This window comes from Nycticebus coucang, chromosome 16 (genome assembly GCF_027406575.1).
Source record: "Nycticebus coucang isolate mNycCou1 chromosome 16, mNycCou1.pri, whole genome shotgun sequence".
In the NCBI taxonomy this organism is placed as follows: Eukaryota; Metazoa; Chordata; class Mammalia; order Primates; family Lorisidae; genus Nycticebus; species Nycticebus coucang.
This window is the reverse complement of record NC_069795.1, coordinates 47,577,199-47,603,019: the sequence shown is the minus strand read 5'-3', so window position 1 is coordinate 47,603,019 and position 25,821 is coordinate 47,577,199. Positions and strand designations below refer to the sequence as shown.

General features: G+C 35.0%; 1 non-coding gene across 1 annotated transcript; it reads right to left on the bottom strand.

Moving 5' to 3' along the window:
* Nucleotides 1-24,553: 24,553 nt before the first annotated feature.
* Nucleotides 24,554-24,660, bottom strand: LOC128568205 (U6 spliceosomal RNA). Its single transcript, XR_008375028.1, has one exon. It is a non-coding gene; the product is annotated as a U6 spliceosomal RNA (small nuclear RNA).
* Between the last annotated feature and the right edge of the window lie 1,161 nt (nt 24,661-25,821).

The following is a 25,821-nucleotide window of genomic DNA, read 5'->3' as shown; positions in this document are numbered from 1 at the left end:
ACTACTGTGAAAGGAATAGAGTCCTTGACTGCTTTTTCGGCTTGGTTATTGTTGGAAAGACATCTGTACCAGAATGTTTATTGCAGCCCAATTCATAATTGCCAAGTCATGGAAGAAGCCCAAGTGCCCATTGACCCATGAATGGACTAGAAAATTGTGGTACGTGTATACCATGTAATATTAGGCAGCCTTAAAGAAAGATGGCGACTTTACCTGTTTCATGTTTACATGGATGGAGCTGGAACATATTCTTCTTAGCAACATATCTCAGGAATGGAAGAAAAAGTATCCAATGTACTCAGCCCTACTATGAAGCTAAATTATAGCTTTCACATGAAGGCTATATAACCCAACTATAGCACAAGACTATGAGGAAAGAGCTAAGAAAGAGGAAGGGAGTGGGGAGGTTAAGGTGGAGGGATGGTAATGGGTGGGGCCACACCTACAGTGCATCTTAGAATGGGTACAGGTGAAACTTACTAAAGGTAGAATACAAATGTCTTCATACAATAACCAATAAAATGCCATGAAGGCTACATTGAACAGTTTGATGAGAATATTTCAGATTGTATATGAAACCAGCACATTGTACCCCTTGATTGCACTAATGTACACAGGTATGATTTAACCACAAAAAAAGAAAGAAAATAGATATATAAGGGACATTTCTTAGACTGATAGAGGCTATCTACAGCAAACCCACAGCCAATATCATTTTGAATGGAGTAAAATTGAAACCATTTCCACTCAGATCAGGAACCAGGCAAGGTTGCACATTGTCTCCACTGCTTTTTAACATTGTAATGAAAGTCTTAGCCATTGCAATCAGGCAAGAGAAGGTGATCAAGTTATACAAATAGAGTCAGAGGAGATCAAACTTTCACTCTTCACAGATGATATGATTTTATACCTGGAAAACCCCAGGGACTCAACCACAAAACTCTTAGAAGTGATCAAAGAATATAGTAATGTCTCAGAATACAAAATTAATACAAATCAGTAGCTTTTATATATACCTATAATATTCAAGCTGAAAAAACAGTCAAGGACTCTATTCCTTTACAGTTGTGCCAAAGAAGATGAAATACTTGGGAATTTACCTAACAAAAGACGTGAAAGATCTCTATAAAGAGAATTATGAAACTCTGAGAAAGAAATAGGTGAAGATGTTAACAAATGGAAAAACATACCATGCTCATGACTGGGAAGAATCAATATTGTTAAAATGTCCATATTACCCAAAGCAATATACAAATTTAAGGCAATCCCTATCAAAGCATCACACTGTCATACTTTGAAGATCTGGAAAAAATATTACTTCATTTTATATGAAACTAAAAAAAAAAAAAAAACCTTGAATAACCAAGACATTACTCAGAAATCAAAACAAAACAGGAGGAATCATGCTACCAGACTTCAAACTATACTATAAATCTATAGTGATCAAAACAGCATGGTACTGGCACAAAAATAGAGAGGTAGATGTGTGGAACAGAATTGTGAACCAAGAGATGAATCCAGACACTTATCATCATTTGGTCTTTGATAAGCCTATCAAAAAAATAATTTGGGGAAAGATTCCCTATTTAACAAATGGTGCTGGGAGAATTAGCTGGCAACTTGTAGAAGACTGAAAGACCCACACCTTTCACCATTAACAAAAACTAACTCTCACTGGATAAAAAATTTAAACTTAAGACATGAAACTATGAAAATTCTTGGAGAGAGTGCAGGAGAAACACTTGAAGAAATTGGCCTGAGAGAATACTTTATAAGGAGGACCCTCATAAAGTGGGGCAATTGAAGCAACACAAAAAATACATTGCTGGAATCTGATCAAACTAAAAAGCTTCTGCACAGTCAAGAAGACAGTAAGTAAAGGAAGCAGAGAGCCTTCAGAATGGGTGAGGATATTTGCAGGTTATGCTTCTGACAAAGGTTTGATAACTAGAATCCACAGAGAACTCAAACTTATTAATAAGATAAGAACAAGTAATTCCATTTCATTGTGGGCAAGGGACTTGAACAGAAGCTTCTCTGAAGATGATAGGAGCATGGCCTGCAGGCACATGAAAAAATGCTCATCATCTTTGATCATCAGAGAAGTGCAAACCAAAACCACTTTGAGATATCATCTAACTCCCGTAAGAATGGCTCACATAACACAACCCCAAAACTGCAGCTGTTGGCTTGGATGTGGAGAAAAGGGAAAACCTGTGTATTGCTGGTGGGAGTACAAGCTAATATGTCCCTTCGGAAAGAAATATGAATAATACTCAGGGATCTAAAAGTAGACCTCCCATTTGATCCTACAATTCCTCTATGAGGTGTATATCCAAAAGACCAAAAATCACTTTATAACAAAGATGTTTGCACCAAATTGCTCATTGCAGCTCAATTCATGAATGACAAGTCATGGAAGAAGTCCAAGTGCCCATCAACCCATGAATGCATTAATAAATTGTGGTATATGTATACCATGGAATATTATGCAGCCTTAAAAAAGATGGAGACTTTACATCTTTTACATTCACTTGGATGGAGCTAAAACATATCCTACTTAGTAAAGCATCTCAAGAATGGAAGAAAAACTATCCAATGTACTCAGTACTATTATGAACCCAATTTACAATCACTCACACTTTCATATGAAGAATAGATCGTAACTATGGCCCAAGATGAAGGAGAGAGGAAGAGGGGGTGGGAGGGGAGGGGAAGGTCAGATCAAGGGAGGGTGAAGGGTGGGATCACACCTATGGTGAATAATGCAAGGGTACATGTTGGATCTATTAGTATAGAGTATAAATGTCTTAACACAATAATTAAGTAAATGAGATGAGGTATATATATTTACTAGTGTGATGTAAGTGTTCCTAATTCTGTATGAAATCAGCACATTGTACCCCATAAATTCATTAATGTATGCATGAAAAAAAAAGTAGCTGAGCAAAAGAATATGTTTTATTAAGGTGAACTGTCATTAGTTGTGCAAGTTGTTACCACAGTAGTCCAATTCTACCTAAGCCACTGGATTTATTTATTTTCTCTTAAAAATACCAGTATAAGGAAAAGATTGAAGTCTCAGATATCTGAACTTGATGATAATTCCCAGTCATGATAAGCTAGGGAAAAAATTGTTTTCATATGTTTCAAATTCTCCTTATCTCACTTCATCGGTGATTGAGTATATTTATGGGGAAGTAGGAAATGCTACATATATGTAGCATAATAATATACATTTTTTGAGCAGCTTCGGAATAGCTTGGGTCCTTCTCCTTCTAATTATACTAAGTCAGCCAAATACTGACATAACTAGCAAAAGAAAATCAGAATAATTAGCAGTCTTTATGATTTATATCTCCTTTGAATGGATGGATATTTGTATTCCAAAAAAGAGTGGGTCTAAAGCTTTCAGTTTTGCTTATACTCTGATTTTGCCTCCTAGATACAATCTCTCTAGCCAGCAATCTCAGCATGTTTGCATCACATTGTGTAAAGAAAACGCCACAACGTGTCCTGAAACAAAAAGCTTTGGACCAAGGTATAAAGCAATTGGATTAGTGCCTGTTCATTCACCTAATGTTGTACCGTTAGCACCACCAGGTGCTCAGCTTCCTCATCTCATCCATAAAATAAAGTAGGACTACATAATTAAAAAAAAAAAAAACTCACCTTACCTCAATGGATAAAAAAAGACTTAGGGTGATAGGATGGACATCTATAATATAGGCAAATGGACATCAGAAAAAAGCAGGAGTTACAATCTTATTTGCAGATACAATAGTATTTAAACTAACAAAGATGAGGGGGGGGAAAGGATGGACACTACATATTTCTCAAGGGAAACACTCAACATGAAGAGATTTCAATAATTAACATTTACGTGCCTTGCCTGAATGCTTCTCCATTTATAAGCAAACCCTAAAGGAAATGAACAATTTGATATCTTCCTGCACTATAATAGTTGGAGATTTTAACACTCCATTGTCAGTTCTGGGTAGATCTTCCAAAAATAAACTAAACAAATAAATAATGGACTTAAACTTGACCCTAGAACAACTAAACTTCACAGACATTTACAGAATATTTCATCCTAATAAAATTGAATGTACATTCTTCTCATCAGCCCACAGATCATCATCCAAAATTGATCATATCTTAGAACACAAGTATAACCTCAATAAATTTTAAAAAATAGGAATTATTCCTTGTATCTTTTTGGACCACCACAGAATAAAAATTGAACTCAACAGCAACTGAAATCTTCATACTCAAACAACATCATGGAAACTAAATAACCTTAGGCTGAATGATACCTTTGTCAAAGACAAGATGAAGAAAGAAATCATCAGATTTTTGGAACAAAATGATAATAAAGACACAAATTATCAAATCCTGTGGGATACACCAAAGGCAGTCCTAAGAGGTAAATTTATAGTATCAGAAGCCTTCATCAAGAAAACAGAAAGAGAGAAAGTCAATAACCTAATGGATTATCTCACGCCACTAGAAAAGGAAGATCAATCCAGTCCCAAACCCAGCAACAAAATTAAAGCAGAATTAAATGAAATTAAAAGCAAAAGAAACATTCAGAAGATCAACAAAACAAAAAGTTGGTTCTTTGAAAATATTAATAAAATTAATAAACCTTTGGCTAGACTAACCAGAAACAGAAAATTAAAATCTCTAATAACATCAGTCAAAAATGATAAAGGGGAAATAACCACAGATACCACAGAAATTCAAAGAAGTCTCAATGAATACTACAAAAACTCTGTTCTCAGAAATATGAAAATGTGGAGGAAATGGACCAATACCTAGAAGGCTGCCATCTTCCTGAACTCAATAAGAAAGAATTAGAAATTTTGAATAAACCTATATTGAGCTCTGAAATTGCATCAATTATACAAAATCTCTCAAAAAAGAAAAGTCCGGAACTGGATGGTTTCAACATCAGAATTCTACCAAACATTTGAAGAGGAACTAGCACCTCTATTACATAATTTTTTTCAAAACACATAAAAGGAAGGAATCCTCCCAACACATTCTATGAAGCAAATATTGCTTTGATCCCCAAACCAGGAAAGGACTCAACAAAGAAAGAATACTATAGACCAATATCATTAATGAATATCGATGCAAAAATATTCAATAAGATCCTAATAAACAGAATTAAATGGTACATCAAAAAACTATACACCACAATCAAGTTGGTTTTATCCCAGGGTTACATGGTTGGTTCAACATACATAAATCTATAAATATAATACACCACATAAATAAACTAAAAAACAAAAACCATGTGATCTCTCAATTGATGCAGAAAAGGCTTTTGATAGTATCCAGCATCCTTTCATGATTAGAATACTTAAGAATATAGGCTTACATGGGACATTTCTTAAACTGATAGAGGCCATCTACAGCAAACCCACAGCCACTATCCTATTGGACAGAGGAAAATTGAAAACATTTCCACTCAAATCTGGAACTAGACAAGGATGCCCATTGTTACCACTGCTATTCAACATAGTACTGGAAATCCTAGCCATAGCAATCAGGCAAGAGAATGAAAGGGATTAAAGGTATTCAAATGGAGTCAGAGGAAGTCAAACTCTCACTCTTCACAAATGACATGATCTTGTACCTGGAAAACCACAGGGACTCAAATTACAAAGTGATCAAGGTATATAGCAGTGTCTTGGGATACAAAATAAATACTTATAAAAAATAAAATAAATACTTATAAATCAGTAAGTGTCATATATACTAACAATAGTCAACTAAAAATGTAGTCAAGGACTCTATTCCTGTTATAGTAGTGCCAAAGAAGATGAAATACCTTGGGGTTTATCTAACAAAGAATGTGAAAGATCTCTATGAAGAGAATTATAAAACCTGAGAATTATGAAACCCTAAGAAGAGAAATAGCAGAAGATATTAGTAAATGGAAAAACATACCATGCTTCTGGCTGGGAAGAATCAACATTGTTAAAATGTCCATACTACCCAAAGCAATCTACAGTTTTAATGCCATCCCTGTCAAGGCACCAATGTCGTAATTTAAAGAACTTGAAAAAATAGTACTTCATTTCATATGGAAGCAGAAAAAAATCTCAAATAGCCAATACATTACTTAGAAATAAAAACAAATCTGGAGGCATCACGTTAACAGACATCAGGTTATACGACAAATGTATAGTGATCAAAACAGCACATGGCTTGGCACCTGTAGCTCAGCGACTAAGGCACCAGCTACATACACCAGAGCTGGTGGGTTCAAACCCAATCTGGGCCTGCCAAACAATAATGAAAACTACAACCAAAAAATATCCAGGCATTGTGGTGGATGCCTGTAGTTCCAGCTACTTGGGAGGCTGAGGTAAGAGAACTGCTTAAGCCCAAGAGTTTGAGGTTGCTGTGAGCTGTGACACCACAGCACTCTACCCAGGGCCACAGCTTGAGACTCTGTCTCAAAAAGAAAAAAGAAAAACCAGCATAAACTGACACAAAAATAGAGATGTAGCTATATGGAATAGAATAGAAAATCTAGAGATGAACCCAGCCACGTATTGTCAGTTGATCTTTGATAAGCTTATAAAGAACATGCATTGGGAAAAAGAATTCCTATTTAATAAATGGTTCTGGGTGAACTGGCTGGCAACTTGTAGAATACTGAAACTGGACCCACACCTCTCACCACTAACAAAAATTGATTCTCACTGGATAAAAATTTAAATTTAAGACTTGAAACCTTAAAAATATTAGAAGAGAGTGCAGAGAAAATGCTTAAAGATATTGTCCTGGCAAGATATTTTATGAGGCAGACCCTCCCCTCCTTGGCAATTGAAGTAACATCAAAATTATATTACTGGAATTCGAACAAGCTAAAAAGCTTCTACACAACTAAGGGCACTGCAAGTAAAGCAAACAGACAGCCTTTGGAATGGGAGATATTTGCAGGTTATGATTCTGACAAAGGTCTGATAACTGGAATCTACAGAGAACTCAAATTAATTAATAAGAAAAGAGCAAACAATCCCATTTCTTTGTGGTCAAGGGACTTAAACAGAAACTTCTCTGAAGATGACAGGCGAATGGGCAATAAAGACATGAAAAATGTTCATCCCTAATGATCAGAGAAATGCAAATCAAAATCACTTTGAGATATCACCTAACTCCAGTAAGATTAGCCCACATCACGTAATCCCAAAATGGCAGATGTTGGCATGGATGTGAAGAGAAGGGAACACTTCTACACTACTGGTGGGATTGCAAACTAATCAGCCCCTTTGGAAAGAAGTATGGAGAATTCTCAAGGAACTAAAAGTTGACCTACCATTTGATCCTGCACTTCCATTAGTAGGTATCTACCCGGATAAACAAAAATCATTTTACAACAAAGACATTTGCACCATAATGTTTATTGAAGCCCAATTCATAATAGCCAAGCCGTAGGAGCAGCCCAAATACCTATCAACCCATGAATGGATTAACAAATTGTGGTATATATATATATATACTATGGAGTATAAAGCCATAAAAAGATGGAGATTTTACATCTTTTATGTTTACCTGGATGAAGCTGGAACACATTCTTCCTTGTAAAGGATCTCAAGAATGGGAAGAGAAATATCCCGTGTACTCAATACCATTATGAAACCAATATATAATCACATACACATTCATATAAATGATAAATCACTAATATAGTCCAGCAAGAAGGAGGGGAGGGGAGGTAGAGAGGAGAGGGAGGGCAAGTGGAGGGAGGAAGGAGAGCATTTGGTGGGATCTTGCCTAATGTGCACAATGCAAGGGTACATTTCAAAACAACTAAGAGTAAAAATGTCTTACCACAAAAAATAAGTAAGGGAGGTGATGGTTATGTAATCAGTTTGATTTAAGCATTCCACATTGTATATCAAATCATCACATTGTACCCCATAAATGTATACAGTTATGATTTCATAAAAACTTAAAGAAAAACATTGAATTTATGCACATGCTTTGGAGCTATCAAGTACAGATGCAAATCACTGCTAAGTGGCCTTATGCAAATTACTTAAATGTTTATATTCTCAGTTTCCTCATCTGCAAAATAGTCATAGTAGGTCATGGTGTCACTGTGATTATTTAATGAGAAGCGTTGAGCACACAGCCTGATATACAGCATGTATAATACTTAGCACCACTTCATAGAAGACACTTCATAAATGGTGTGCATTTTAAATATTTTAAGTTAATAAAAAACTATGTGCCACACATGGATTTCTTTAAGAAGGCTATTTCTTTTTCCTTGATCTTCTTTCATTTGAAAATTCTAATAATGAAATCATGGCTACATGTGGATCTATTTTACTACAATATTTCCATTGCAGAATAAGTCATTTATATGATGTTCTGTGTATTCATTAAGGATGCCTCATTCTTCTAGATTGATCAGTTTTCAAAAGATTTATTAATTTTTTATTTTAAAAAACCTAGAATCCTATTTTCTTCTAAGCAATCTCCATATGTCATTACATCAAAAATGAAATTTCCATAAACTCCAAACTTTTGCATTGCTAGATAGTCAGTAATGAAAAATGGACAATGTGTGTGTGGTTTCCACAACATTTTCATTTGTAATTAGAAAAATTTTAGAAAAAATAATCTTTGGAAAGAGTGCTATCCATTCTGATTATCAAGAAGTATTCCAAATTTACTGTCACTTTTTTTTTCTTCAAATTTAAGTTGATGGTGTTTATGTTTTAGGGCCTAGTTCTTCTCATTTTAGTTATTAAAATAAGATAGACACACATAAATTCAAAGCTTTACTCTTGGGCAAGTGTGAGTGCTACTAATGTCAAGTAACATGGTCCACTTTGTTGGAAGTGGAGGATAATTTATTTTTAGAATTAAAGATTTTTCTCCTGAAGATTTGACTTACATTGGTGGCAACTAGTAAATCCCCTAATGATTTTACTGAAGTGCAGAGACAGGAAGGCCCTGTGTGCCTCTCATTCACCAGCAGACATCCTCCCTTGCCTATCCCTTGATTCACCACTAATTTTTAGCCCAGGCCATTTTTTTTTCATTCCCATAAATCCAAATGACCCATAGACGTTTCCTATGAGATCTCATCTTGACTAATCACCACCTATGACTCAGCCCCCAGGAGTCCCACACAAGCCTGGGTGTGTGGCTAAATGGTTCAATAAATGAGAATTTCTAATGAGAAAACCTTATTAGTGGCAAATGCTCCATTGTAACATGCAGCTTTCACTCTGGGTCAGCAAGACACAAGTGTTTTTATTCATCACATATAAAAATCAGCCTGAATATTTGCAAGACTAGTGGGATAGGCTCCACTGTTTTTTTTTTTTTGCAGTTTCTGGCCAGGGCTGGGTTTGAACCCACCACCTCCCACCCCCTACTCCTTTGAGCCACAGGCACCGCCTCAGGCTCCACTTTTATAGAAATGATTCATATACTTCTGTCATCTTGGGCATGCATGTTACTCATCTGACTTTCTTGGAGCTGTTTCTCTAAATTAGCTCATTCATCAACACAGACATCCAGATCAAGATTTTTGTATTTTTTTAATAGACTTTCACACCTTACTAACAAGTTGGTCAGTGATATCAGCACAATTGACATGTGCCATGCTGGTTTGCACATTGAATAGATGAATCATAAATTTAATTCTCTATTTTTTCCTTTTAAAAAAACCAATAAATTATACCATAAATTTGCAATATATGCAGATTTGTATTGAAAAGTGATGCACATTTGAATTTCCCCAAAAGTATCTAAAAGTAGACACAAAAAATGACTTACTAGCATTGAAATTGTAGTTGACTTACTAGCATTGAATTGTAGCATTGAATTGTAGTTCACCTCAAAGGAACCACTAGAGTCAACTTCTAAACAGGGAATGACAAACTGACATTTACTGCAGTGCGCTCCAAAGCTGTTTCATATGAGAATGGGGTACACTGGCATGTAACATTCTTTTCACAGTTCGTTATATGACTTAAACCATAATAAGAACAAGATGGGATGTACAGCTATTTTGTGAGCAGAAAATTTATTCTCCAGAGGATACAGACTGGTTAGGATTTGTTGCTATTGTTTGGCTTTTTTTATGTAGAGAAAAAATATGATTGGATTCTAGATTGTATTTCTGTGATTGATTCTGTAATATGGTTTTGAGAATATTCCTTATGCTCAAATTAATGAGAAAAAATAGTGAGGCAAATGAGGCAGGCAGTATTCAACTTGCTGACAAAAAGCCTGTTACAAATTAATCCAATATCAGTAGCTCATAATCCTACATCTCTCAAATAAAGTATACTATAATAATAAATTATGATTCTATTTATTTTAAACATAAATACTTAAACTATAAATGAAAAATAATATGAAATGTGTTTTTTGCTCCTGATGTTCATACCACTTCCTCTCTAGAGATTTGCTAAAAAGTTTATCCAGGTAGGGCCAAAGAAAATATCCTAATCTTTTATGGATCTCTTTTTTTTTGTCACCTTAGTTTTTATGTGATCATCTTCTCATAGTAGACTAAAATAGAACAGCACATAACTCTTGTCCTTTTTTTTTCACATGATCAATATTCAGATTTGAAGTAAAAATTTTCTCCTGAAAATGTCCCCTAACTGGTGCAGACACACTGGCATTATGTACTTTCTGTAGCCCTGTTAGACATGTTTCCTGGCAGCAAAAGAGAAGATTTTTCTATTTAAATATTTATTCCTACTTGCATGTAGGTTATAACTGTGTAATAACTGTATTAACTGAGCTAGAAATTCCCACTGGAATGATCCAAGACATAATTTAATATGACTTCATGTATATATTTGACAGTAGCTCTAGTTTTTTTTTTTTATTATTGCCATCTATGTTTAAATAAACCAAATTTATTTCGTCACTTAATGAATGTAATCACAGCAATAAGTTTAAATAAAGTACATGGTAGATTATTCTTGCAAGCATTAATGTGTTTCCACGAGTCCAATCTATTATTATAAAAAAGGAAGGTGGGAGCTAAATGCCATAAAATAAATAGAAATATTCTCAAAGGCATAAAAACATGCATAAGACAGTACTAAATGTTCTTTGTGAGAATCCACCTTAGACCTTAGGTAGGGGAACTATAAAGAACTTCTAAGGTCCCATTCCACTCTAAATTGTACAATTCTTATTTCAGCTTTTAGTCCATTTAAAAAAATCTTGATTCAGCTTTGCCAGTTTCTTAAATTTATTCCCATCTTGCCATCTTCTACAAAGTTCAAAACTGGTTTATGGTCATCCAAAATGTTCTGTCAGAGAAAAGCAATTTCTGAAAAAGTTCCTAGAACCAAGGTCCTTAAAACTATGATTGGTTAATACCCGATAATGTCGACTGAGTTAGACTTCCTACTGTTTTATAAGCCTGAGTGGTACTGATCTGTCTATACTCTGCTCAGAATGACTAACTGATAGACCCTGGGATTGACATCCCCTAAAAAGCACTTTAGACAACAGAAGAACCCTGGTCCCTCTTGCAATCTTCTCACTTCACTCCTATATTAGCTTCTATCTGGTCTTTACCTGAATCCTTTAGCTTCATCTCTACTTCTCAGTACCATGCTTGCCCCTATAACTTGAAAATCGATTTGACTTCTTAAATTTTGCAGTCTTTCTCTGCAAGAGAGAGGAGTCAATTATGCTAACTAATGTTAGTGCTAGTCTGTGGAGCAAACGGATTGGATGAAGACAGACACAGTTTTCATCTTAAGCTATTTCCTCCTTGTCTCTAGAATATATCAACCATGCCTGCATCCCTTCAGACACTGTTTGTTCTGCCTCTATCCTAGTCCATTCACTCCACAGACTAGCACAGACATTAGTTAGCTTGACTGACTCCCCTTCCAGAGGCAGAACAATTCATTCTATTTCACATCTCTTGGTCTGTACAGAAGCTGTCTGTGCAACAGCTTCTTAATCATTTTCTTAACTTAAGGTTGTCTTTTATCAATGCATTTTCTGTAACTTTGCTAGTGCCATCCTAAAACATTTTAACATCTCATTAAAGTCTTTTAGAATTAATTCTTCATGATATAGCATATACAGAAGAACTCCAGAGTTGACCAGCTCCCTGAACTGACCACCTCTTTAAGTTGATCTAATTTTCATAGATGAGACATGTACCACACGCATGTGTCAGTACAGTGGGCCTCGCTCCTTATGTTGACCATCTTCATGTGTTAACTATTTTATTACAGTCCCTTGGGTGGTCAACTTACAGAGGTTCTACTGTAGTTCAAACTCCTAAGCTTATGACTTAACCTTACCCACCCAATTGTTCCCTGAAACTCCTTTCTTCCAGCCACAGCTGTTTCCTTGATGTCTTTAGAACATATCAAACATGGCTGCTTAAAATTCCTCTGAATTTTACCTAGCATTCCAGTCCTCGTTCAAGCTCACCTCCTTCATGAAACTTCTCATGCCTGGTCCACATTATTCTACCCTTACTCAAATACATCTATCAAAGTTTGGAGATTGCAAGAGTAGGTTGTCTGTACTATTCATTGTGCCACTTAACAAAATATAATTACCTTATGTGGTTATATATGGTTATCTAATATATAATGGGTATGTACAGTATTCTCATCACTATATTCCATGAAGACAAGTGCTATATAAATTCTTTAAACCATTTGTAATACTAGCAAACTAATACTTGCTGCAAAAAGAACCCAGTAATTAAAATTACTTTCAGGATTTTTGTTCTAGTTACTACATGGTTGAAGACAAAGAATGCACTCAGTTATCTCGCAAAATGTTTTGTATCCCTGTATAGCCTAAGGTGGCTTTTTATGAGAGCTGTAATTACGATTCTTATTTCCAAACAACCAGATGGACTAATAACTCAAGGCATCTGCTAAATTTCTCACTTTGCATGGTTTTTAATTTCCATGCGTAATTTGTTTTGATTCACACAAATTGCCTTCTTTTAAAGTATTTCTCACTTGAGCTCTGACCAAGAAGAAGAGCGGAATGATTAAGATTTAGGTTTAAATCTTAGCTCTACCAATTATGAGCTGCTTAGTCTTGAGGAAGTAGTTCGAATTCACTCTGATTTGATTTCTTAATCTGTAAAATGGAAATATTAATAATAAGTGAAATACCTTACACGTGTATTAGGTAGTGTTAAGGATGAAGCAGCTTACATTAAGCAGTCCCTACATATAGTAACATAAAATACACATTAGATCTTACTATTATTAATCATTTTTCTATAAGCAAAAAGTCAAACACAAAGAGACAATATATGAGCTATGATACAATTCTTTTTCTAGAACTGACATAGCTGTCTTCAATATTTTTCATAGTCTGATCCCATTTACAATTTTGGAGCAGACTAAAGATAATGAGCCTGATTCTTCCTTTAGACACAGACAGGAAAGGAAATGACTTCCCCTCACCTACGTGATTCTGAAGCACAGAGACAAAGGAAGCCGAGCCAAGATACAAGATGAAAGTGGAGATGGTTTTCTGCCATTCTCTGGAGGTTCTCCTCTCAGAAACGTATTCAAACTTAATCTGTAAAATGGAATATTAATGGTTTACAAACCATTGAGTAAAGCTACAGTATTTCTTATGCTTGCTATTTGATTTGATTTTGCTTTTTTCTAGCTAAACTGACCTGCTGGTTAACCAAATTTAATGAATTTAGCATAACTGACTAGTTGCTTTTGCCCTCAGTTCACTCAGCCATATATTAGGATGGCCATTGGTCAAGATGAAAATGTCTTTTAAAGCCAGTTTTAGCCAATGTTTTAACAATCAACTTATTCTTTATAACTCACCCCCCCAAAAAGAATTAATACTTCAATTTTTTTGAAATTGAATTACATTATTATTAATTACATACAGTAAAAAATACTGATTTGTCATGAAAATGTATATTGTTATCAGTGATAACATTTATCCATATGTATTTTAAGACATAGTGGAAATAAGACAGATAAAAATCTGTATAATACAAATAAAAATCTGAACAATAAATGTAAACACTGATATATTGAGAATGATAAATGCTGAGAAAGTTATTAAAGAAAAAGCTTATTCTAAATACATCCCAACTGGGCCGTTTATCTCACCCATGGCTTCTCTTTAGTATCTTCATCCCTTCCCCATTCTCCCTGAACCACATTTACTTATAGTTACTCACAAATCAGCAGGACTTCATTATTAATAATCAGTTTTACTTAGTCTAAATCAAAAATTTCAATGAACTTTTGGGAAGGACATCAATACCTAAATCCTGCAGTACAATATTTTCCTTTTCAAAATATATCTGAATTATAAGTTTAAGAAAAACTCTTATCAAGTAAGTCTAAAATATTGTATAATTTATACACATTTAGAGATTCTGGAATTGAGTTCACTTCATTTAACATTGACTTTACTAAATACTAAAAGGCCTATTTCTAGTACTAGCTCAGTCACTTGGTCAGCAAGTCGCCTAACCTCTCTGAATCTCATTTGTTTTTTTAAATATGTAAAATAAAATAGCTAAATTAAACAATTTTAAAATTCCCTTCTCAGTTTATTTTTATTTTTGTTTTATTTTATTTTGAGACAGAGTCTCACTCTCTTGCCCAGGCTGGAGTACTGAGGCATCATAGCTCACAGCAACCTCAAACTCCTGGGCTTAAGCAATCTGCTTGCCTCAACCTCCTAAGTAGCTGGGACTAAGAAGTTTGCCACAATGCCCAGCTACTTTTTCTATTAATGGTAGAGAGGGGGCTTCACTCTTGCTCAGGAGGGTCTGGAACTCCTGAGCTCAAGTAATCCACCCGCCTTGGCCTCATAGAGTTCTAAGTGTGCACCACCATGCCAAGCCCGCTTCCAAGTTTATATCCTTATCTTTCTCACGGGATATTTAAAATCTCCAACTCGTATAATAAGTTAGATCACATCTGTAAATTGAGATTGTTTCTCAACTATCATTTTGCCGTTAGCCTGATTGCAGAGTTTGACATGGGAAAAGAAAAATTCCACACAGATATGTTTTACCTGGGTAAACATTGCTCAAAATAAATAACACCTGACATAGCAACTTGAAAATTAAGAATATAATACCAGAATGGATAAATATTGACAAGATGCCATGAGTTCTTCAAAAGAAACTGTTACAAAACCTCACGTACAATTTATCATGTAGCTAAACGTTTATTTTCAATTACATACATTATAATTCAGACTTATTGCTAGGAACAGAAAAGGGGTGAGATTGGTGAGGTCAAGAATAGTAGTTAAGGCAATTCTCACATAGCTGAAATGTAGCCAGGAATATACCAGTGGTTGAGTGTTGTCTAGGAACACTGTGACATAAACTCAGTTGGATCATGGGCTCTGTCGGGAATTAGAGGAGAGCACGTGGCTTTGTTGTCTAATGCTGGAAGGAGTTCCCTGGATATGCTGAAGCAGAGAGTAGTTCCCGTAGAATGTTACTAATGGAAATAAGCAATATTTAAATTTGACAGAAATTGGGCTGCTTAGTGTAAAATCAGTCCATGGACTCAAAGAAAACTAGGCAGTGAATGTGAAGAACCTGAGGAAGTGGAGTGCATTCTGCTTCTTGCTGTTCCTTTCTCTTCTGAGTCCCTTGCCTAGATAAACCCTTGAGTTGTCAGAGTTACCCCCAAATGGTGGCACCATCCTAGAAACAATGGAGCAGCTGTACACCAAACCCGTTTATTCTGCCATTCTGTTTGTCCAAAGAGAATATGGGCAAACAAATCTGGAGAAATGGGGCCCAGCCATCTGTGTTTTAGGAAAGCCTTCCATGTGCCTTTGATCCACCCTAAAGATTGAAAACCACAATACGGAGATTTCACTGGTTCTTCCCCATCCCCACTCCAAGAGTACCAAGGCTTAAAGTCACTAAATACTAGATCCAATTTCTAATTTTAGTTAGTTCTATTTTACTGAATCAGCAAGATCTGACAATTTGATTTTTATCATTAAAATCCTCTAAACTACAACTATCAAAATCTAACCATTCTTTCCACATATCCATTGAATTGAATAGAATATTTCAATAAATATCTATTGACCTTAGCAACCCTTTCTTTCAAACAATCTCTGTTTATAAAGAAAAAGGCAGTATCAATAAATTTACTCTCTCATATTTATTTTAATTCATTTTATTTCATTTATTTGCAGAGATGAGATCATGCCATGCTACCCAGGCCAGTCTAGAACCCCTGGCCTCAAGCAATCCTCCTGCCTGGGCCTACTGAGGTGCTGGGATTATAGTCAAGAGCCATCATGCCCAGCCTCTTTCATATTTAGAAGAGCCCTAATAATGGGTCATTATAGATAAAAAAGGAAGGAAAAACTATGTGTGTTTTCTCCTTTGCTTAGCTAAAAGTAGAAATAACTTTTCAGAAATTATTACTCTCAGACAACCGACAAGAAAGCTATGTACAAAAACAAAGAAAATATTAGTTTTCCCCTATTGCATAAAGATTAAAGAGAATGAAACATTAGTAAGGAGAAGTATAGCTGTAAATAGATTAGCAATGTATTTCTGTCCTATTAACATCCTGGAGGTATGAAGTCTCCAGAGCTTACAGTGCAGTTTCAGGTGTCAGGAACTCAGGCCCTTTCCACTGTTGCCACACCACCTGTGGTTTTCACACTGTGGGAATTATGGCCCCAGATGGCTGCTGGACCATCAGCCACATCTATAGTCTGACCATCAGTTAAGAAGATAAGGGAAAGAGGACGTGTCCCCACTTAGAGAAAACATGCCAGAAACTGCATATGCCATTTCATTATAGATCCCATGACTAGAACTTAGTTATACTGACACATCAAGATGCAGTAGATTTGAGGAAGAAATCCTTTTTTTTTTTTTTATGTTAAATCTTTATTCTAAGCAGCCTGTGTCCAGCTAAAGGGAAGGAAGAAAAGGAAATGGCGATTGCAATTCCACCACAAATGATAACAAATGTTACCCAGTACTGACAAAAGTGTAGGGAAATCGGCTTTAAAAAAATTACTGATATTTTTCTGTTGCAGTTTGGCCGGGGCTGGGTCCGAACCTGCCACCCTCGGCATATGGGGCCGGCGCCCTACAGAAAAATAGCTGGGCGTTGTGGCACGCGCCTGTAGTCCCAGCTGCTCGGGAGGCTGAGGCAAGAGAATCACGTAATCCCAAGAGTTAGAGGTTGCTGTGAGCCGTGTGACGCCACGGCACTCTACCCGAGGGTGGTACAGTAAGACTCTGTCTCTACAAAAAAAAAAAAAGAAAAAAAAATAGCTGATATGCGTGTAAATTGGTAGGGAGTTTCTACAGACAACTTGACAATATGCCTCAAATACTTTAAACAGTCGCTAACCAGTGGATGTCAGGGACTTTTGGGGATTGGTTAGTGACTGTAAACATGATACTTACACTTTAGGTAAGTCATCCTTTAAAATAGAAGATATATCTATCTATCTATGTAGATAGATAGATATATATAAAGGGAATATATATATATATTATTCAGGGTTCAAACAAATACAGAGAAAAAGAGAACCAATAGGAGATATTAATTCATTAAAAATTATTATAAGTAATTGGCTCACACAATTATGGAAGCTGACAAGTCCCAAGGTCTGCAGTCCAAAGGCCTGAGAACGAGGAGAGTTTGTGGTATGAATTCCACTCCAAGTCCTTGTCTGGAGGCAGGGTAAGATCTATGTCCTAGTTGAAAGACAGGGAGGCAGAGAGAGCTAATTCTCTCTTGCTCAGCCTTTTGTTCTCTTAGGCCTTCAGTGTTTAGATAAACTCAGCCACATTGGGGAGGATTGGCCTGCTTTACTCAGTCTACACAGTCAAAGTTAATCCCATCCAGAAACACCCAGAAAAATGTTTAACCAAATATCTGAGCACTCTGTGTCCCAGTCAACACTCCATTCCCCCTCCCTACTGTTCCTGGCAACCACTATTCTGCTTTCTGTCTTTATGAATTTGACTACTCTAGGTAATTCACATAAATGTAATCATGCAATATTCATCTTTTCTTCTGGCTTATTTCACTTAGCATAATGTCTCAAGGTTTATTCATGTTATAACATGTGTAAGAATTTTCTTCTTTTTTAAGGCTAAATAATATTTCATGACACGTGTATATGCTACATTTGGCTTATCTATTCACCCATCAATGGACAGCTGAGTTGCTTCCACTCTTCGGCTATTGTGAATAATGCTGCTGTGAACATCTATACAGACTGTGGTGATTTTAAGACCATAGGTTTTGCTCTTACTACTACTTACTGCTGGGAGTCTATAAAATATAAAATAACGGAAGTTAGATCCTAATTAAATTATTGTATTAAGCATACCATATGTTCATTCTCTGTAATCATCAACCCGAAAGTAGCCATTTGTGGAGGTCTGACCTTGCTCACTCAGGCACATGGGGGCAATCACATCTGGACAGCATTTTATCAGAAATTTGTGTAAAGATGTATATATGTACATTGGATAAAATAAACTTCTACTTATGAAACCTTGTGAAAAGCTTTCTCAGGGAGAGCTACAGCTGATCCTAGAGACCATCTGAGCACAGAGGTCACATAGTATTAGAGCTGAAAGTGATTTTAATAATAAACTGGGACAATAGCTTATTTTAAAGGTAAAGATGCTGAATCTGAAGATATAAAATGAATTTCCCAAAGTCAATATACTTTTCATTAGTTCTGTGACTTCTAAATTATATTTGAATGATTTATACATATGAAAATTGACTATGATAAAGAATCTCTGAAATGCAAGAAACAATCTGAAGTTTATATTTCTGCAGAAACTTCTCATAGATTACAATGATTTCTTTAAAATTTTTAAAACTATTTTAAAATTTAAATATATTAAAATTGATCTTTTTATGTAGCGTTCTTATGTGTTTTAACATGTATATAGATTTGTGACCACCATGAGAACCACAATCAGGATACAGAAATGTTCTCTCACACCCCCAGACCTCTTTCATGCTTGCTCTCATAGTCAAACCACATGCCCATCCCTAGACCCTAATACTCAATGATCTTTTTTATGTCCTTGTAGTTTGCATTTTCCAGAAAGCCACATGAATAAACTCATAAATAAGCAGTATATTGAGACTTCCTTTTCACTCAGCATGACTTTGAGATACATCGTGTTGTCATGGCATTCCTTTTTATGTTGAGGAGTATTGCATTGTATGGAAGTGCCACAGTTCATCTACTCACCTGTTAAAGGGCATCTGGGTTGTTTCCCAGTTTGAAATGTTTATGAATAAAATTGCTATAAATATTTATGCACTGGTTTTTGTGTGAACATAAAACCATTTTTCTATGTTTTTGTGTGAATGTTTTCATTTTTCATATACTTATGAGTGAGAGTCCTACGTCATATAATTAACATATATTTAATTTCTTCCTTTCTTTTTTTTATTGTTGGATTCACTGAGGGTACAAAGAGCCAGTTTATAATAATTGCATTTGTCAGGCAAAGTCCCTCTTATAAATGTGTTCCTCTTATAAATGTGCTCCAAGAGGTGAGTCAAACACCATGATCCCCCATCCCCTCCCTCCTTCCCTCTTTCTGCTCCCCCATTCCCCCACCCACCACCACGTACTAGGTCATCAGTTGTCCTCATTTCAAAATTGAGTACATTGGATTCTTGCTTCTCTATTCTTGTGATGCTTTACTAAGAAGAATGTGTTCCACCTCCATCCAAGTTAGTTCGAAAAATATATAGTCTCCATCTTTTTTTTTTAGGGGCTGAATAATATTTCATGGTATACATATACCACAGCTTGTTAATCCATTCCTGTATTGGTGGACATTTAGGTTGTTTCCACATTTTGGTATTTAGTTTCTTTAAAAAACAAAACTAAGCCAGGCTCAATGGCTCATGCCTGTAATCTCAGCACTGTGGGATTCTGAGGCTGGCAGATTGCCTGAGTTCACAAGTTCAAGACCAGCCTGAGCTAGAGCAAGACCCCATCTCTAAAAATAGCTGGGCATTGTGGCAGGTGCTGGTAGTCCCAGCTATTCAGGAGGTTGAGGCAAGAGAATCGCTTGAGTTCAAGAGTCTGAAGTTGCTGTGAGCTATGATGCCATAGCACTCTATGAGGAGTGACAAAGTGAGACTTTGTCTCAAAAAAAAAAAAACCTACAAACTCTCTTCTAAGGTGGCTATACCATTTTGCATTCCCATCATCATGTATGAACATTCTAGTTGTTCTGCATCCACATTCTAGCACTTGGAATTATCAAGGTTTTCTTTTTAAGCCTTTCTAATAGGTGCACAGTGGCATGGTACAGTATGCCCCAAGAGTTGCTATACGTAGAGAAAATGGGAAATTGTAGTTAATTGTATCTTTATTTATAAAATATTAATTACAAAATTTTACACAGAGATTGCCAACACATGAAGACTATTGTAAATGTTTTGTAAATAAAGGCACATTTAGCTACAATTTCTCATTTTTCCTAAGTATGGTGACTTTGAGGAACACCCTGTGTTGTGGAATTGATTTGGATTATCATGCTAATGATATTGAGCATCTTTCATGTGTTTATTTTCCATCCAAATATCTTCTTTGAGGAAACGTCTATTCAAGTCTTTTGTTCATTTTCTGACTGGGTTGAGTGTTTTCTTATGGTTGAGTTTTGAGAGTTCTTAGTGTATTCTGGATATTTGATGTGTGATACACAAATTGTATCTTGCCTTTTTTAGTTCCTTTTACAGTGTCCTTCAGAAAGCAAAAGTTTTTAATTTTGTGTAGTCCAATTTATCAACATCTTCTTTTAGGGATCATGCATGTGGTACCATATCTAAGAATTGTTAGCCTATCTCAACATCATGACATTTTTCTGTTTTTTCTAAAAGTTTCATAGATTTTTAATGTATATTCAGATATGTAATCCTTTTTGAGTTAATTTTTGTATAAGGTAAGAGATTTAGGCCAAAGTTCAATTCTTTACCTATTAGCTGTGCAATTGTTTCAGCACCAACTGTTGAGTAATGCTCTTAGACCTGCGATAAAGGAAGATGAAAAATAATTAATTAAAAAGGTTATGCTAAAAAAAAAAAAAAGGTTATGCTTACTCCATTGAATTGCCTTTGTACCTTTGTTAAATAAATCAATCAGCCATATTTGTGTGGGTAAAATTCGAGATTCTCTACTCTGTTCCATTTACGATGTGTTTATCCACTTATTAATATGTTTTATTGATTACTGTAACTTTATAGTAGGACTTAATATTGGGTAATATGAGTCTTCTACTTTATTATTCTTTGTGAAATTATTTAAAGTATTCCAGTCTCTTTGATTTTCCATCTAAATTTTAAATCAGTTTGTCTAGATTTACAAAAATTCTGCTAGACGTCTTATTGGAAATACAGGTCAATTTGAGAAGAATGGACATCTTAACTTATTGAGTCTTCCAATCTATGAACACAATACATCTCTCCATTTATTTAGTTTTTAAAAAAAGACTTCATCAGTTTTTTTGGCATATAGATCCTACTTATCTTTTTAGATTTATACCTGGGTAGATCCTTTTCATAGGGCCATTATATTTGGTGTTGCCTTTTAATGTTGGTTGCCAGTTGTTCACTGCTAGGATATAGAAACACATTTGGTATTTTTATGTTGTCTCTATAACCTATAGCCTTTCTAATTTCATTTATTTATCCTAAGAGCTGTTATTATAGTTTTCCTGAGATTTTTTTATATAGACAATCATGTCATCTATAAATAGTCTTCCTACTTCATTTAAAATCTATACGCTTTGTTTCTTATACTTGTCTTATTGCACTCGCTAGAACTTTAAGTACAATGTCAAATAAAGGAGTAGAGATTAAGCATTCTTGCTTTTGTTAAAGAATTCAGTCTTTCACAATTAAGTTAGCTATGTATAAAGAATTCAGTCTTTCACAATTAAGTTAGCTATTTATAAAGAATTCAGTCTTTCACAATTAAGTTAGCCATAGGTGCTTTTTCTGAGGTTAAAAATGTTCTTTTCTAGTCTGAGTGTGCTGAATTTTTATAAAACTCATGAACATTGAATTTAAATTTTTTTAACATAAAACTCACAAACATTGACTTTTTCAAATACTTTTTCTGTATCAATTGATACAGAAAGATATGATCAATTGATATATTAGTCTGTTAATATAATAAAGTACATTTTTTTAACATAAAACTCACAAACATTGACTTTTTCAAATACCTTTTCTGTATAAATTCATACAAAAAGATATGATCAATTGATATATTAGTCTGTTAATATAATAAAGTACATTAATGGATTTTCAAACATTAAGCCAACTGTGCATTCCTGTCATTAACCCCATTTAGTTAGAGGGCATTTATGCCCCTTTTTCACACATTGCTGGATTTGATTCACTAATACTTCATGGAGTATTTTTGTGTATATGTTCATGTGGGATATTGCTCAATTTATTTTTTTCTTGTAATGTCTTTGCCAGATTTTGATATCAGGTTAGTGCTGACCACATAAAATGAGTTGGAAAGTATTCTCAATTCTTCTATTTTTCTGGAAGAGTTTGTGTAGAATTGACATTTATTCTTCTTAACACATTTGGAAGAATTCCAACCATCTGGACGTGGAGAGATTTGTGGGGGGAAGGGGATAGGGCTATTCAAATTATCTATTTCATTTTGAGTGAGTTGTGGTAGGTTGTGCTTTATGAAATTGGCTGATTTCAATTAAGCAGCAAAATTTATGTATGTAGAGTTGTTTGTAATATTTCCTTATTAATCTTTTGGTGTCTGCAGGGTCTGCAGTGATATGCCCTATTTCATTCTTGATCTAGATAATTTGAATTTTCTTTTTTTTGTTTGTTTTTAGTCTTGCAAATGTTTATCAATTTATTGACCTTTTAAAAAAACAGTTCTTTGTTTCATTGATTTCTCTATTGTTTCTCTGTTTTCAAGATAATTGATTTCTGTTCTCATCCTTACTACTTATATGCTCTACTTGTATTAGGGCTGTCTTGCAATTCTTTTTCCACTTTATTAAGATAAGAAGTTAGAAAATTAATTTGAGACTTTTCTTCTTTTCTATGGTAAGCATTTAGTGCTATGAATGTCTCTCTCAGCACTGCTTTAATGAATTCCATACATTTTGATACATTGTATTTTTATTTTCATGGAACTTGTATTTTAAAAATTTCCTTTAAGATATAGCAGTATGATAAACACTAGCTGCTAGGAATGTTTGATTTATACAATAAAAAAATTATTTATGATTTATACAATAAAAAATTATGTAAAACATAATAACAATAATTTATTGGTAATAGGATTATGTTTGCCTTAAAGAATAGTGTAATTGTTTTCATATAAATTGTGGAAATAAAAATGGGGTTTGTAAAACTTAATATTGACCAATATGAAATTGCACTGTTTGGCTTATTTAATACACAAAAACATTACTTTCCTATAAATCACTGGAATGATTTTTGTAATGATATGTATAATTCTTCTTTAATCATTGCTTCTCAATATCCCATTTTTAGGGGTAACAAAAGAAGAAAAAAAATCGAATGTAGATCAGAATCAGCAATATGTATCAGGACCAGATGAGGTCTCGTATGTCCTCTAAGTCTCCTAGATAAGAAAATAAATTATTATTTTTATTTTTTGATATTTTTATCATAAAAGTAAAAGAAAAGTGGGCAACATAAAACTAGCAGGATATTTGATATTGTATTTGAGAAGCTAATGCATTAATATTTGGTTCAATGGAAATAGTTGCAATTCTCAGTGTGTTCTCAAGGCACTCATCAAATATCTTGGCTCTTTAAAAATTTTTTTAATTTTTTAAATTTCAGATTAATATAAGGGTACATATGATTAGGTTACATTGTTGGTGTTTATTAGGTAAAGTCCAACTTGTAGTTGAGCCTTTCACCCGGGAAGTGTGCTGTATATACCTACTTGTACTAGTTAGATGAGAGCTTACCAAATGCCCTCCCTTCTCGCCTCTCCTTTCTCCTTCCTCCCCTCTTTCCTTCTTTCCCTTCCCCCCTTCCTAATTCAATTGTGTTTTTCTCTCCTGTAGGCATGTAGTTGTTCATCCACTAGTTTCATAATAGTGTTGAGTACATCAGATGCTTGCTTATCTATTCTTGTGATACCTTACTTAAGAATACATTCTCTAAATCCATCTAGGTAAATATAAAAGATGTAAAGTCTCCACCTTTCTTTATGGTTGAATAGTATTTCATGGTATACATATACTATAGTTTATTAATCCATCCTTGAATTTATGGGCACTTGGGTTGTTTCTACATCTTGGCAATTGTGAATTGGGCTGGTATAAACATTCTAGTGCAAATGTTCTTATGGTAAAATAATGTTTTTCTCCTGAGTAGATACCTAACGATGGGATTGCAGGATCAAATGGAAGGTCTACTTTTATTCCCTCCCCACAAAATCCTTTACTTTAAGACATGATGGAAAAAAATCTTACAGGTACACACGGAAAAAACAAAAAAATATGGAACGCTTCACAAATTTGCGTGTCATCCTTGCACAGGGGCCATTCTAATCTTCTCAGTATCATTCCAATTTTAGTATATGTGCTGCCGAAGTGAGCACTGGAAGGTCTACTTTTAGGTCTTTGAGGATTCTCCAAACTTCTTTCCAAAAAGGCTGTGTTAGTTTGCAATCTCACCAACAGTGTGTAAGTGTTCCCTTCTCTCAGCATCCATGCCAGCATCTGCAGCTCTGGGATTTTGTGATGTAGCTAGTCTTACTGGAGTTAAGTGATATCTTGGGGTGGTTTTGATTTGCAATTCTCTGATGATTAGGCATGATGAGCATTTTTCTATGTGTTTGTTGGCCAGTTGTCTGTCTTCTTGGGAGGAGGTTTTATTCATGTCTCCTGCCCAATAATAAATAGGATTTTTTTTGCTCTTTTCTTGCTGATTAGTTTCAGTTCTCTGTAGATTCTGGTTATTAGCCCTTTGTTAGATTCATAACATGTGAAAATCTCCCATTGTGAAGAAAATAAATTTTTACCGTCAGGGTAAAGGAAGATGATGCAGTTAGTGAAGACTTTTCAGCAAAAGATGCAGCAGATCGAGTTCAACTTTTCTACTGTGTCCAGAAAGTAAGGATATTGGAATGAGCATGAAAATAATGCCAAGGTCCCAGGTAAAAGCTACTTGCTCCATCTCCAGCTTGAGGTGATAATCTAGTGTATACTAAACAGAATAGCTTACAGAATCAACTAAATGAAAATCTGTTTCTTTAGCCCACAATGTGACATTAGGCAAAAAATTTTAACTTTGTAGAAAAGGAATGTTAATGCCTAACTCAGTGCTGTTGCAGAGATCTAATTATATTATAACACATGTTGAGCGTCTGGCACAAATTAAAGTCTAAGTATATGCTACTTTTTTTTTTTTTCGTTAGTCTCTATGGAAATAACTGCCCTAAAAGGCCTTGGAGTTAGTGGAGTGGTGTATGTCACTGGGCCAGGTGTGAATTTTGACCACAGTGCTGTGTTCAGACCCCGTTAGCCATGTGATCACTGGTAAAATATGTAACCTCTTGATACTTTAGTTTTCTTTTTGTTGTTGTCCTTGTTGTTTTGAGACAAAGTTTCACTCTGTCACTCTGGGTAGAGTGTGCTGTGGTGTCATAGCTCACAGCAACATCAAACTCCTGGGCTCAAGTTATCCTATTGTCTCAGCCTCCCTGAGTAGCTGGTGCCATCATGTCCAGCTAATTTTTCTATTTTTAGAAGAGATAGGG